Genomic DNA, 13,194 nt, shown 5'->3' with positions numbered 1-13,194 from the left:
AAATGTTTGGGAGAGCCACTGTTCTGTCCTCAACCTCACAGGGTCTTTGCATCTGGGAGGGATGCCTGGGATGGAGAACACAAAAGGACAAGCTGGACTGGAGTACCCATTATGCCATTGAAAAAAATGAAAATAAGATGTCAACAACTTCTATGGGCCTAATTGTTTCTTCTCAAACAGATTGTTAGCTTATGTGAATCAGGGTAGCTCTACTGAGTAAACCAAAGAATGGAAGAGGGAGGGGGGATAGCCTTGGTATCAGAAAGGCACAATATGGGTCTTTACCCACATTGATTGCTGGCTACTGAGTAACATTAACTTATTGCCACAATCCTTCCCACCACCAACAGATAGTGGCACTAAGAGAGATGAAGAGGCACAGAGTGGCAAATAGTGAGACTGCACAGTTTCTGCAAACACCACCATGCAAGGCCACCTGAAGGGCTGGACCTTCACTCCCTCTCTCTGCAACTCCTGCTCTTGCCCTGCTGCTCAGCTCTACCATTAAACCCAAACACAGAAAACTTAGCTGATTAAAAACCAGAAATGGTTATTTTCTGAGCCAGATTGCTTCCCTGATCTGTTCCACCCTACAGTCACATACACTCTGGACCAGGTGTAAAGAAATACAGTACAAGTGGTTCTTTCAGCATCAGTGCCAGCTTGAAGAGTTCATCAAACTCCAGTCTGGTGAAACACTGGGAAATCCCACAGAAAGCAAAAGAGAGGAAGCTGTACTTTAATTTGTGCAAAACACAGGCTAAGATCAGGCAGTGAGTGAGTGATGCAAATGCGCCTAGTCAGATTTCTCCACTGGACCTTCAAGAGAAAAAGAGGTAAAACATCAAGCACAAAGGGCATCCTGACTTCTCCAAACACAAAATCAGGACAAGCTAAATCCTGTCCAATTGCACAACATTAAAGAGTGATTCTGTGCTCTTACCTTCTGCTAAGGGAACAGCAATGTTCTGACCTGCAGTGATTTGTGTGTAGGAAATTAATGCCATAAACAAGTGAGAGGAACCAAAATCTCATGCCCTAATCCTTCAAAGCAAAACCAAATTCTTTATGGGCAGCACGACTGCTGATGAAGGAGGTAATGTTTATCCTTATTTGAATCCAATAAAAACATCCAAACAAGAGAAACAATGCTCAAAGAGCTCTTCTCCATTACATGTGCAAATAATGTTTTAAAAAAAATAATAATTACTTCACATGCTTTACAAATACTAATTAATTTAGCCTGATGTCTCCCCAGCTGGACAGGTGTTACTACCTCCAGTGAACATATGAGCAAGCTGAGTAAAACAGATTTGGCCCTGTTTTTTTAAGTAGCATCTAATTTTCAGTGCAATTCTGTGTACAGGCAGCTTCTGTTAATTTTGGCTAGAGCTGTAAGTGATTAATACATGTGCAAGACAGATTCTGGGTATCTCAAGCTACAGGGCTAAAATTAAAGCCCGTGCTTGAAAATGTGATCTTAAAGGACTTGCCCTTGGCTGGGCAAGAGAAGGAATCTGTTGCAGGATCAGGAAAATAAGCCAAGTTTTCAGATTCCTTGGGGCTTGTCTCCACAAGAAATGTAGGGAAGCAACGCAAAATTGCAGCATGCCAGAAACATTCTCCTCAGGTGGACCCTTCAGTCTTCACTGCTTTCAAAGAGCAAATTTTAACACCACCATAAATTCATCCTTTCCTCCCCAAACACAGAGAGACTCACTTCTCACATAGTGCTGAATACTGTAGCTTGTTGCCACTTTCTAAACTGAAAGGTGATGGTGACAAGAGAAGGATGTGATGACTCCAGAGTAGCAATAAGAAAGCCAAGGGTAAAGTTTCACTTTGATTTCAGCAGAAAGCTTCCCCATAAAGATGTTTTGGTTCGCAATCAGTGATGAAGTACTTACCTGCATTTCAAAGAGGAGTGAGCTTCCTTCCACTTAGCATACTCAAGATCATGTCTACTGATTTTAAGAAGAGACATGGACAATCTGAATAGTTGCCCCCATTAGTTGGAGCATGATGCCAGCCCAAAGGAGGAGCTGTGTGGTTTCATGCTAGAAATAAGCAGCATTTCTCTCTGCAATAAACCCTGTAGAGATAATCTAACAATGTCTACAAAGGAGATTGGGCTACAGATACACATCCTCCCAAACTGAGATGCTGGTGGAAAAGTCTATTGTCTCAGCCTGTGGTTAAAATCTCTTCAGGTCTGTTTTGCTCAACTGTGTTTGAATGTTTCTCACACATTTTCAGTCTGAATGAGGTAGGTTAGAGGCGACTTCAGTATTATAAGCTACCACCCAATGCAAGACAGGAAGGGCTCAACCCACAGGTTACTCCCTGGATCTGAAGCAGCAGGAACCTCCGATACCAGGGAAGAGCTGGAGACAGAAACTTCTGCCACAGCTTACGTGAACATCTATGGCCTAAGTGAAGGGTGATGGTGTCTACAAGTTCATACTTTGGCTTGTCACATGCCAGCTTTTCATGGAAATGAGGCTGGTGCTAATGCATTAAGTCGTGGCTAACATTTAAAATGGTGTGGGCATAGCATTGCCATTATTTAAATTCTCAAATTGGTCTGATGTAGTTTAACTGGCAAAAATTACTTTAGGCTAGGTCTGCCAAAACTGGTGGGTTCAAAGGAAGTGCTGCAGAGGGTAGCCTGCTGTGAGGATGGTAGCCAGCCACAGAGCAACCAGCCAGTAGGTGCATGCACCACAGCAGCAGGCCTAAGGTCACTTTATGGTCTTGGTGGACTTGAGAAGAGTAGGAACACCACGATAGATGTAATACTGGTTTTGCCACTTCAGGTTACAGATATACAACTGTTTGGACTGAAGCAGAGCCCTTTGGTGTAGCTCCCCCTCATCCCTCACACACACACACACAGACTTACACCTGCTGTCCCATGACACCAAGCCAAGTGTTTGTGTAGCTAAGATCTAAAGATTTTTTTTTAAGGATCTTTGGGCTAAAAAAACCCCACCGCGCACTCTCCCTGAAAAGCATATATTTTCTTTTGAGAGGATCATTTCACAGAACTGGTTTAAAGGGCAGCTAGACAAACAGCTGTATCAGCACAGCAGTAACTTGGGGCAGCAGAGAAGGAGCCAACCAGAGCAGCCACCTCACTCAGTTGAAAACTAGAGCAGGATGTCTGACTGTGGCCCAGCTCTCCCAATACTTTCCAAAGTGTATGTTTTGGTTAGAATTGGGTTTGTGGTGTTCTTGATTTTTTTCCTTGTTTCCTAAGGAAATTAAGTTTATGCAATTGCTCTGTCCCTCAGTTTTCCTGTAATCTGTTTCAATTCTGCTGTGCACTCTCAGTCAAATATGAAAGAGTTCGAAACTACCAGGACTGTCTAGGTAGAAGCCCAAACTTGTGTCCTCTGCAAGCAGAAAAGCAGGCAGAACTCAGCTGCTAGCCAGTGCTGATGGTTAGCTGACACACAGCTCTGGCCTATGGCTTCAGAGGGGCAGAGAGGGAGCTGAAGTGGTGAACTTGATGTTCATCATGCAAGGCCAGGCTTTGTCACTGTGATTGCTCGTGCACAGACTGCCTAAATCCAGACTTTGAAACTTATGGCATGCAGACTTCAGTGTGCACTTGTGCTTTAAAATATAGCGTCCTGTCAGAAGTTCCTACTATAAGTCATTAAAATGTAGTTAGTACTTTTAAATCCATTCAGTGATTTCTGTATCAGGCTATTGTAAGATTAATTGTCTTAACTACACAAGTAGTACAGATATTCTTAGTGAAAGAGGTGATACTTGCTTCTGTGCAGGGGCTCAGTTGTACCACTTGTGCAATATGATGCCTGATACTGTATTTATATTGCTAAAATGCATTTTCTGAGGGGAAACTCAACACAGAGATGAATTGCATCTAACATGAGAGGAAAAAAAAGAACTTGTCATCCAGATAGGTTATTTGCTGATCTATAAATCCGAGAGAACAACAACGCATACCGTATTCCCGCCTGTTCCCACACACTCCTTGTCATCGCAAGAGGTCTTTAGTACCCTGAAATATAGCTTGACAATAAAAATTAATTGAAAGTGCGCTAGAATCATTAACTTTCAGAGCTTCATAGTTTGCCCATCCTTAAATAATGCTGCTTATAAAATCCTGTTTGTGCTACAATTTCTTGGCTCTCTGCCATGTAGCATGTACAGAAATCAGCAATATGTGCAGCAGGGACTTAGCTGGACGTAATACGAATGCAAATAATAGACTTTCTTCTTCAGCTCAGCAGCAAAACATTGACTCAGATCTTGAGACCAGTTATAGTCCCAGTGGTGTTTACTCTGTGTAATTAGCAGTATCAAGTGTGTTGTCTTTTGGGTAGCCTGATTGTTTCCATATGGACGTGTACCTTCTGTGAACACAGACAGGGCAAGAGGCAGACAGCATTCAGAGTGCATGCATTACAGGAAGCACATATGTTTTAAATACATTATCTCTACAATTAAGAAGAGTTTAGAAACTGGTCATATAAATCTTAGAAAATGCAGCCAGCAGAGAAAGAAAAAGACCTTCTTTCCAAGCAAGAATTTTGCCTGGGTAACTACTTGTACCCAGGTCCCCAAGATGGTGCAGACATCTCCCTGCTTGCTGGTGGGAGAGCAGCATGAATCAGTAACTCACGAATTGCTCCAGGAGGGAGAAGGCTGTTGACGCTGTGCTGGGGCCTGGAGGAAGATCGGGCTGGCATTCGAGGTGGGGCGTGCCTGGGAATGCTGCACAACATTCATCTTAGGAGCAGGTACTTGCTGAAATTCCAACTACTGAGAGAGATGGCTGAAGCAGAGTGACGCCTTGCCTTTGCCTCGCAAAGAGGTGCAGTTTTTTTACCTTAGGCTAATGTTTCTGACCTGCCCCACGGTAAAAACGCTCTGAAACCAAGCAACTTCAGCCTCACTGCAAGGCAAACCAGGCAAGGGCAACTCCAAAGGTGGGGGCCACTGCTGGACTCGCCTACTTTACCACATCATCAGCAGTTACTACAGGGTTGAAAAATAAAAAACATTAAAAAAATCCTTGAGAGCAGAAAAGAAAGGCCCTAATGTCTGTTTTGAAATAAAGAGTACAGAAAGGGTTTGTTTGGGGTTATTTATCTCTTGTTCTCCCGCTCCCTTCCACGCCCCCAACATTGCCACAATCTGGCAGGCTCTCTCACCCCCAACCCTCAAGCCTTTGCTCTGTGGCTGGCAGCATGGCTGGAGGCTGCAGGGAAGTGGGGAGAAACAAGGAGAGCCATTTCCACTGCGGCTTGGCTCTTCCTGCTCCCCTCTGTCCTTGGGATCCTCCACACACCTCTCATAACAGCAGGGCCCCTCTTCACCTCACCCTTCATGACACTGCACCTTCAGGCACACCTTGCTGATTGGGAAAGGCTCTCCCTGGATATTACCTCGCACACCTATTTTTATGGCTGCAGTAGATGCCTGAATACATGTCATCATAACTAACTGTCTTGGGCTCCTCTCTGGCTCCTGCCCTCAGTGCACTTCCTTGTGCCATCCCAGCATCCCAGGACAGCCTCCTCATCACGCTTTTCTCACCTCCCAAAACCTCCTACATATGCGCCTGTTTGATCACTTTGCTAACAATATTTCAGTATCTGTTTTGTAGCAAACCACTCTTTGTCCATAACTTAAGCTCACCAAAGGAGACTGCCTGACCAGGGTATTACAACTTCTTTGTTGTCCTCTTTGCTACTGCAGATATGGTAAAGATTTAACCTTAAAACTTGCCTTGCAGTAGAGAAAACACATCCTTGCAAAGCACCTTTAAATTTGAGCAACTGCAGCTAGGGCTGTACGAACTTGCATCACATAATTTCACCTCCCTTTCTCTTCTTCCTCTAGGAATTATCACAAAAAGCTCCCCAAACAAGCTCTTTAATTCATAGATCTTCACTTTAAAGTACTGCAAAGCAATATTTTATGCAAAAAATCCACACAATACATTCTTCTCTACATGTCTTCTTGAAAATATCTTGCAGTTTGTGATTTGGATAGAATTCTGCAAGCCTAGTAAGAAATAAAAAGCTTTTACAGAAAAAGGCATATGTTGTTCATGGGCATTCATTCATTAAACAGCCTAGCGGTTTGTTTCAATTGTGTCTTCTGACATTAGGATTGAGGATGCCACTACTTTAATAATAATCTATCAAACAGTATTGCAAATAGTCACTGCTCTTCAATTTCTTGAAAAGCTCTGAAGAGGTGAAAAATGCCTTTGCAGCACAGCTTCTGTTTTATCTCCACCACAAGATTTGGTTATCTCAGTGAAAAATATTGCACTCGAAATTAGTTTAGTAGTTTTTACACTTTGTAGTTTTGACACTGTTGTCATTCTGCATTTACTATTTTCTCAGTGGTTTCTGACTTTTTTTTTCTAATTTTTCTTTTCTCGTTTCCACTTAAATGTCTGCCATGGACAAACGCACTTCACAGCATGCGGTTGCTGTCATGGTCACAACAGATGCAGGGAAGCCCAGTGTAATCACTCAACCTAAAAAACATTATTGGCAGTGAAATAATCTGCGTGCAGTCTCATATCCTCACAAACCCTGCTGCAGGTATGTAACTCTTCCCTAGTGCATGGCAACCTGAGGAAAGTTTAAAGATGCTTGAGGTACTGCTACCAACTTAGTACTGAAGCATACAGGACAGTGCATGCTGTTTTAAAGCTTACATAAATACTAAATATGTTTTATGGCCCTTTTATGTGTAAAACGTTAGGTTAGTTGAGAAGTACAAATGATTAGTTCAAATTTAATAATTAAAAATACAACCACCTAGACCTTTGCTACATGCACATTTACATACAGAGAGAGAGTATCTAGAAAACCACCGTTTCCGCTGTGATGACAATAATATACTGCTTATGTGTCATGTTATTTTGAGTCATTATTAATCTATTACTCAACTAGTTTAGTAAATGTGGTACAATATCTCGGGTGACATTGAAGATTCAGGCCACGGACTCCGCAGATGTAAACATATGTGTAACGTGCTGAAATGCTTACAGGAACGGAGCAGAAATATGTATCAAGTCCAAACTTGAAAACAGGTGGTTTTAAGTTATACAAGGACAAAGAACAGCAAACAGTTTTTTAAGCAGGCAGTTTTTGAGTTCAGAAATTAAACAGCTTTTTTTATTCCCTTTTCCACCACTCAAAAAATGTGGGACAAGAGCACTTCCTTGGCATGAACCAGGGAGCCCTTGCAGGGTGGGCTTTGCAGCAAGGCTGGAGCAGGTCATAGCTGGTATTTTGCAATAACAGAACTGAAAAAAAAATTAAAAAAAAAAAAAGGCTTCAGTTAACATCTCTTGTGGCAACCATGGTGGGCTGGTGCATGTCCTAGCAGCAGGGCTCCCCTGTGTCCCGGGGAGGTGTTTCCCCTGCTCGTTCCCTCGGGCCCAACACATCTGCCTCCTCAGGGAGCTGCCCCCTTCCAGGTCCTGCTGAGGAGGGAACTCTCAAACCTGCCACCTGCTCAGGGACCGGGGAGTGCTGTGGGCCACCCTACTCTCTCCTTGCCTCAGGCACGGCCCTGTTCTCTGAAGGGAGCCAGGTAAGGCGGAGATCGGGAGCTGGGGGTGGCAGCCCCCCTCTTGGACCTTGTGAGTCCCAGCCACACCTCCAAATGCTGGTACCCCCAGGGTAGCACCTGTCCCCGGATTGTCTACACCCCCTTCCCAAGCATCAGGGGCCTCCCACGGCCCGGAGAGGCCTCGGTTGCCCGTCGGCACAAGGCTGGGGATAAGTGGGCAGCCCCGGTGTCGAGGCGAGGTGTGGCGCGGCGGTGAATGTCTGCCCCCAGAGTGGGGCGAAAGGCTTCTCGGCTGCCCTCGGGGGAAGGGAGTGTCCCTCGCAGGGGAACAGATGGAGCGCCCTCCTCTTACTCACCGACCTGCCCGCCACGTCGGGAGGAGGTTTTGCAAGTATCTGGGGAAAGGGACGGGCCCCGGGAGCGTGAGAGTGGGAAAGGAATGGTGGGGTTCCATAAAGGAGGGTGGGCGAGAAAGGGAGCGGGACAGTCAGGTGTGCGCGCCCAGGCTAATCCGGAGGCAAGGGGATGGCGGAAGGGGCGCTGGGAAAGGAAACTAAACACAGCCCAAATGTAGCTGTCCGGCTTGGAAGCACAGGGAAGGGGGACAGCCTCACGCTACAGCTGGTGTGGGTGCATGCATCGATGCGGGTGCGTGAAAGATCTGGACAAGGAGCACCATAGATGCACAGGCGAGAGGGAAGACCTCCTTTCCAGGAGGTCTGCAGTTCCCCCTTCCCGTTCCTCGCGTGCTGCTGGGGAAACCTGCGCTTTTGCTGCTTGCTAGGAGACAGCACACAGCTCGGTGGGTGCGGGTGTGTGAGGCTTGCTAAATGGAGGCTCTTGCTGGCCTGCTCGTTGCTGCTGGGCTCGGGGAGGGAGGAGGAGAGGGAGGAGGAGGAGGGAGGGATGTGAAAGTGGGTCAGGAATGTAACTAGACTCTGCCCCCCTTGTTGCAGGCGCAGGCGGCGCTGCCTTAGCGATGGAAAGCAGGCATTTCACTGTTGATGTTCCCCAGTCCTGCCGGCTGACGGTTACTAGGGGATCCTGAAGGATGTGTTTTCCTGTGACCCTTTGAGAAGAAAAACTTAGTTGCCTCAGTAACCAAGTTTGGCTTGGATGCAATGATGCAGTAAATAGCATAGGTGAGCCTTGCTAAATGGAGGAGGAGGAAGCTGAAACTTTATAGGCTGGATAACTTGCAGTCAGGTCCGGAAACATTTTAAAAACGTCCCAACAAAATGTATTAGTTAAGTACACGACTTTTACATTTCCTCATGCAATAAAACTCTCAGAATTTATCCCCTATGTATTGTAAACTAATAAGAAAACAGAGATAGAAATAAACTGCCTTAGTGATGTAGCATGAGGTACAGAGCTCATCCACAACTCTGCAGTAGCCCTGTACAGCCCTTTTCAATGCAAATAATTTTTGTTTGGTGGCCTGAATTTTAGAAAGTTAAGGAGTGTGAAAGAAGGTGAACACTGACTCAAAAACTAAAGTTTGCATCCATCTTCTTTTCAGCATTGTTACTGTAGGCTAACAATTTTCAATATTGTTACTTAGATTAAAAGAGAGAACTCATCAACCCTGCTTCTATAGGATATCTGTAAACTAAATACTTTCAAAGTGGAAAGCAAACTAAAATAACAAGCAAAAACTTTTAACTTGAGGCCCAGTTATGCATTATTTCTGCCTATTCCCTTCAGTTGTTATCATCTGATTTCTATCATCCTCTAATAGAAAAATAGGCTTTTATTCATGAAGGTGGGGAATCACTTCTCAGAGTTAGAATGAAGAACTGAAAAGAAACACTGAAGACAGATGCTGTGATACATCCATTTCTTTTTTAGTTTTCTTCCAGAGTTGTGTCTTTTCTAAAACACTGGTATTCTGAAGAAAAAATGGGCTGCTGTACACAAGACTGATTCTGTTCCCAGCCTGAGGATCAACAGAGAACTGAGCTGTCAAGCTTACAGATGCATCAGGAGTGAGGGGACAGCGAGTGTGTCAGTGCAGGCCACGCAGCAGATAGGTATGCATCCAGTCGATGGATGAGGCTATGTGTGTACATTTCATTAAGGGAACAAAAGTAACTGGAGCAAACTGTGCAGCTAATGCTTTTACTCCTTTGAATTATTGTCAAGGAGGTATTGGTATAAATAAACATCCCTTCAGCTTATTTCACCTCTGAAAGCTACTCACTGTTTTAATTAAAGGACATTCAAGGATGAATAATGAATGTTACTATTTCTACATTTTCCGTGAAATAATATGTCAAGCTGATTTCCCATATCATCTTCTACTAAAAGCTAAATGTAATAATAAAAGATACATGAATGTAAGCAAATTGTGGTGAAATATAGCTAATATATTGTACCGTTACTCTTGTTTTAAGAAAAAAAAAAGTAGAAACCAATACTGATTTAAGTGCTATGAACCAAACAAAACTTTTCTTAAACAGAACTCAGTGGAGGGCCTAGGTGATACCTTATAGATGAATGTAGCCCATTGCCTCCAGTCATGGAAAATATTCACACAGTCTTCATCCACAGTTTTAAGATCTGCTTCGGTATGTCATGCTTATTTTTTTGTGGAACAACATTACTTGGTTTTGTCAACTTTCTTGGCCATGCTGAACAGTTAGTGGACAGTCTTTCACGCCACCTGCTTGCACAGGCCTATGCCGCTAAGCAGTCTTGCAGATCTGGACAGGGGGATCCCACAGGTCTCTCACATTATCAGTGAAAATGCCAGGTTAGAAAGCTTCCTCACTGGGGACTGCCACAGACAATTTTGATGGTCCCACCTATTACCTGCATATTTTCCTGTGTGTTCAGGCAACCCAGTGGGCTGGGAAAACTAAACATTACGGAGAAGAACAATTTGTGTTAGCAACCATACCTGCACTTACTGGCAGGGAGGTTTTGTTGTTACTCTGGGGCCCTTTTTATGCTCCTCTGGACAAGCAAAGGGCATGCTAAGCCTTATGGAAACAGTCACGAGAAAATCCTCCTGTGCTCAGTGTAGGAGCATGGTGTTTCCTATCTATTCCCTCCACCCCTTTCTGTGGGGATGATGTGAGGAAGGAGGTGTGGCCAGAAAGTTGCTGCTTTCTAGTTTTTTTTGGCTCTGTCAAAGGCCTTTGTATTCAAGGGTAAACGGCAGGGACCTTGACGCTGCTCTAAATTTGTATGGATGTCTTAGAGGTCCCCAGAAGGACCAGATAACATGACAAAGCATGAAGCACAGCTTAGGTATAACAGCGAATTTGACCTTCAACCTGTGGTTGCTTTGAACAGGAGTTGATAATGGCATCTCAGACCAGACCTTTACTGCCAACCTTTGGGCATGGGCTTAGTCTGCAGTGAGAGGCTAGTTAATGCACAAGTATGGAAAAAGAAACATGGGAAAGCTCCAGGTTTTATACCTGAGTCCCTCTACAAAAGTATTTTTGCTTTGTTTTTGCTTTAACTTGTACACTGGAAAATTAGGAGGGGAAAAAACCCACTGTTTAAATAGGCTTTTTCTAGCTGCGTTGAGTCCCCTGGTTATTAGAGAGAAAAAAGATGCATTAATTTTTACCAAATTATGTTAGCAGGCTGGTGTACATGGTTTAGTAAAATACTTACTTTCTGAGTAATTGTAGCATGTTTTGGCTTTTAAAACCATCATTTCCAAAACAGATACTAATAAATTTTAAAAATATATTAGCTCATCTTGTCTCCACCTAGCAGAGAAATTATTTTGCATCCTACTAAAGTGGCTGTCTGGCTTCAGGGGGAGGATAGATTGGACCCTTAAGATAGACTTAAAGATTTAGCCACATGCTATTTTTGAGCTTTATTTTCTTGGTTACTATCTTGTTCTTACCAGACTGAATTGCTGGAACTTCTCTGTAAACAGGATGAAACAATAGCAGCAAAGGTAGGATGCCATACCAAGCTGAATAAGGACCTCAAAACCCATTACCATTTTAATGATGGCATTGTTAAGCAAAGTAGCCTCAAGATTAAATCCTTTTCTTCATTTAGAAAAACTAGCTATTTATCGAGTGTTTTACTTTTAGCAACCAAAATACAGTAGTGTTTGGCTTTCTTTTGAAACTCATGTAGTTTCAAAGCTGTTTGCAGCTGAAGATTGTCAGCCACACACTGTACTTACTAAACAGGTTTAAAAGCAGACACGGTTAACAGGATGTGACATAGACTCTCTTCAGCACAGTATCTGACACATCCGTGTACTTTTCTAATAACTTTGAAAAGCTCAAGCTTAGAATGCAACAAGTCTTCTTAAAGTTCGAATCCAACAAGAAAGCCTTAAGAAAGGTATATCCCACATGTATCTTATTGAGAATTATTTCAGTGAACTTTTGCTTATCAGTATTGAAAAGATGTGTTAAAACCAGTCTGACAACTTTTTTTTCGTAACACCATGTGCTGGAGGGCCTTGAGAAAACAGTTTTGAAACAATATCAGAGCTGAACTACTGAAATGCTTTGAACAAGAAGAATGTTCATTAAACACATTTCCCTGGTTTTTGTTGTGTCCCAAACAACGAAAGTCAGATATTTCATGATTTACAGCCCCTTTTCTAGTGAGATGCTTCAGAAAGAGCTCAAAAGATTTGCATCTTGCAAGTAAGAACACGGTGGACTTAAAATGCTTAACCTACTCTGGTGTTTTTTCAAAATTTTAGCTGTGAATGCGCTGGATCCTGTTTCAAAACATGCATATAAAAGTGTTAATTACCCACCCAGCTCCCCTTATCTTAATTCACTGTAAGTCAGCCAACACCCACGGGAGAGGCTCTGCAGTGACTGGACCATGAGAGATGCAGACATTTTGTACTTCTTTGGAAACAGTCTCTGTGGTATAATCCTGCTTTCTCTGAGTTGCTATTAACTACAACTCTTTGGAGTGAAATTAGGTTTCATTGCCCAAGGCTGTACTCTTTTCTCTCCTGCAAAAGGGCTGTGCTTCAGGTCACAGGTCTGTGCATGGGTCCTCCCACCCAAGCCCAGGGCACAGTTAGAGCGCCTGACAGATCAGCTCCTCTGCAGCCACCTTGCAGTGCTTGCTCTGCACTGAAGGTCTGAGGAGAAAAGACATGGATAAGGACTTTGCAAAGCCCATGAGCTTTCTATTTGATTCCCCCCTTTCCAACTGCAGATTTCTCTGTACTTCTCAGCACCCCTTTTATTGATGTGTAGCAAAGCATTTCAGGTCAGAATGGGTTATTCAACACCTCTGAAAAATACAGTCTCATTGTATACAGCTTGCTCTGAAAAATCAGACTTGAGTGCCAGAAAAACATAAAATAAGAAGAAATCGTAGATGTCATTTTTTGGGACATACTTCCTGACATAAAGGAAGATGCAAGCAAATAGTAGCATCATTCTACAGTGAGAGGGACTGGGTGAAGCATACCAGCTCAGACTAAAAATGAAATTTTGCTAAAGGGTAAGGGCCTTCCAGTATGGCTGATCATCATCAGCAGAACTTAAGAAAAATCAGCATAGTGAGAGAAATGTATTATAAAAATGTTGGGCCTGACTCTAGAAATGTTTGTGAGTCATCAGGGATGCTACCCAGCAGGGAATTGTAAAGGAAGAATCTTCGTTA

General features: G+C 43.4%; 1 long non-coding RNA gene across 1 annotated transcript; it reads left to right on the top strand.

Annotated features, from left to right (window-relative positions):
• Positions 1–7,360: 7,360 nt before the first annotated feature.
• On the top strand, positions 7,361–9,829 carry LOC113964286. The gene is made up of 3 exons (XR_003533147.1): positions 7,361–7,593; positions 8,529–8,714; positions 9,424–9,829. It is a non-coding gene; the product is annotated as an uncharacterized LOC113964286 (long non-coding RNA).
• Positions 9,830–13,194: the final 3,365 nt, after the last annotated feature.

This window comes from Neopelma chrysocephalum, unplaced genomic scaffold, assembly GCF_003984885.1.
Source record: "Neopelma chrysocephalum unplaced genomic scaffold, ASM398488v2 Primary Assembly neopelma1_26b, whole genome shotgun sequence".
Classification (NCBI taxonomy): domain Eukaryota; kingdom Metazoa; phylum Chordata; class Aves; order Passeriformes; family Pipridae; genus Neopelma; species Neopelma chrysocephalum.
Note: the sequence above shows the minus strand (reverse complement) of the source record. Positions and strands in the feature narration are given on the sequence as shown.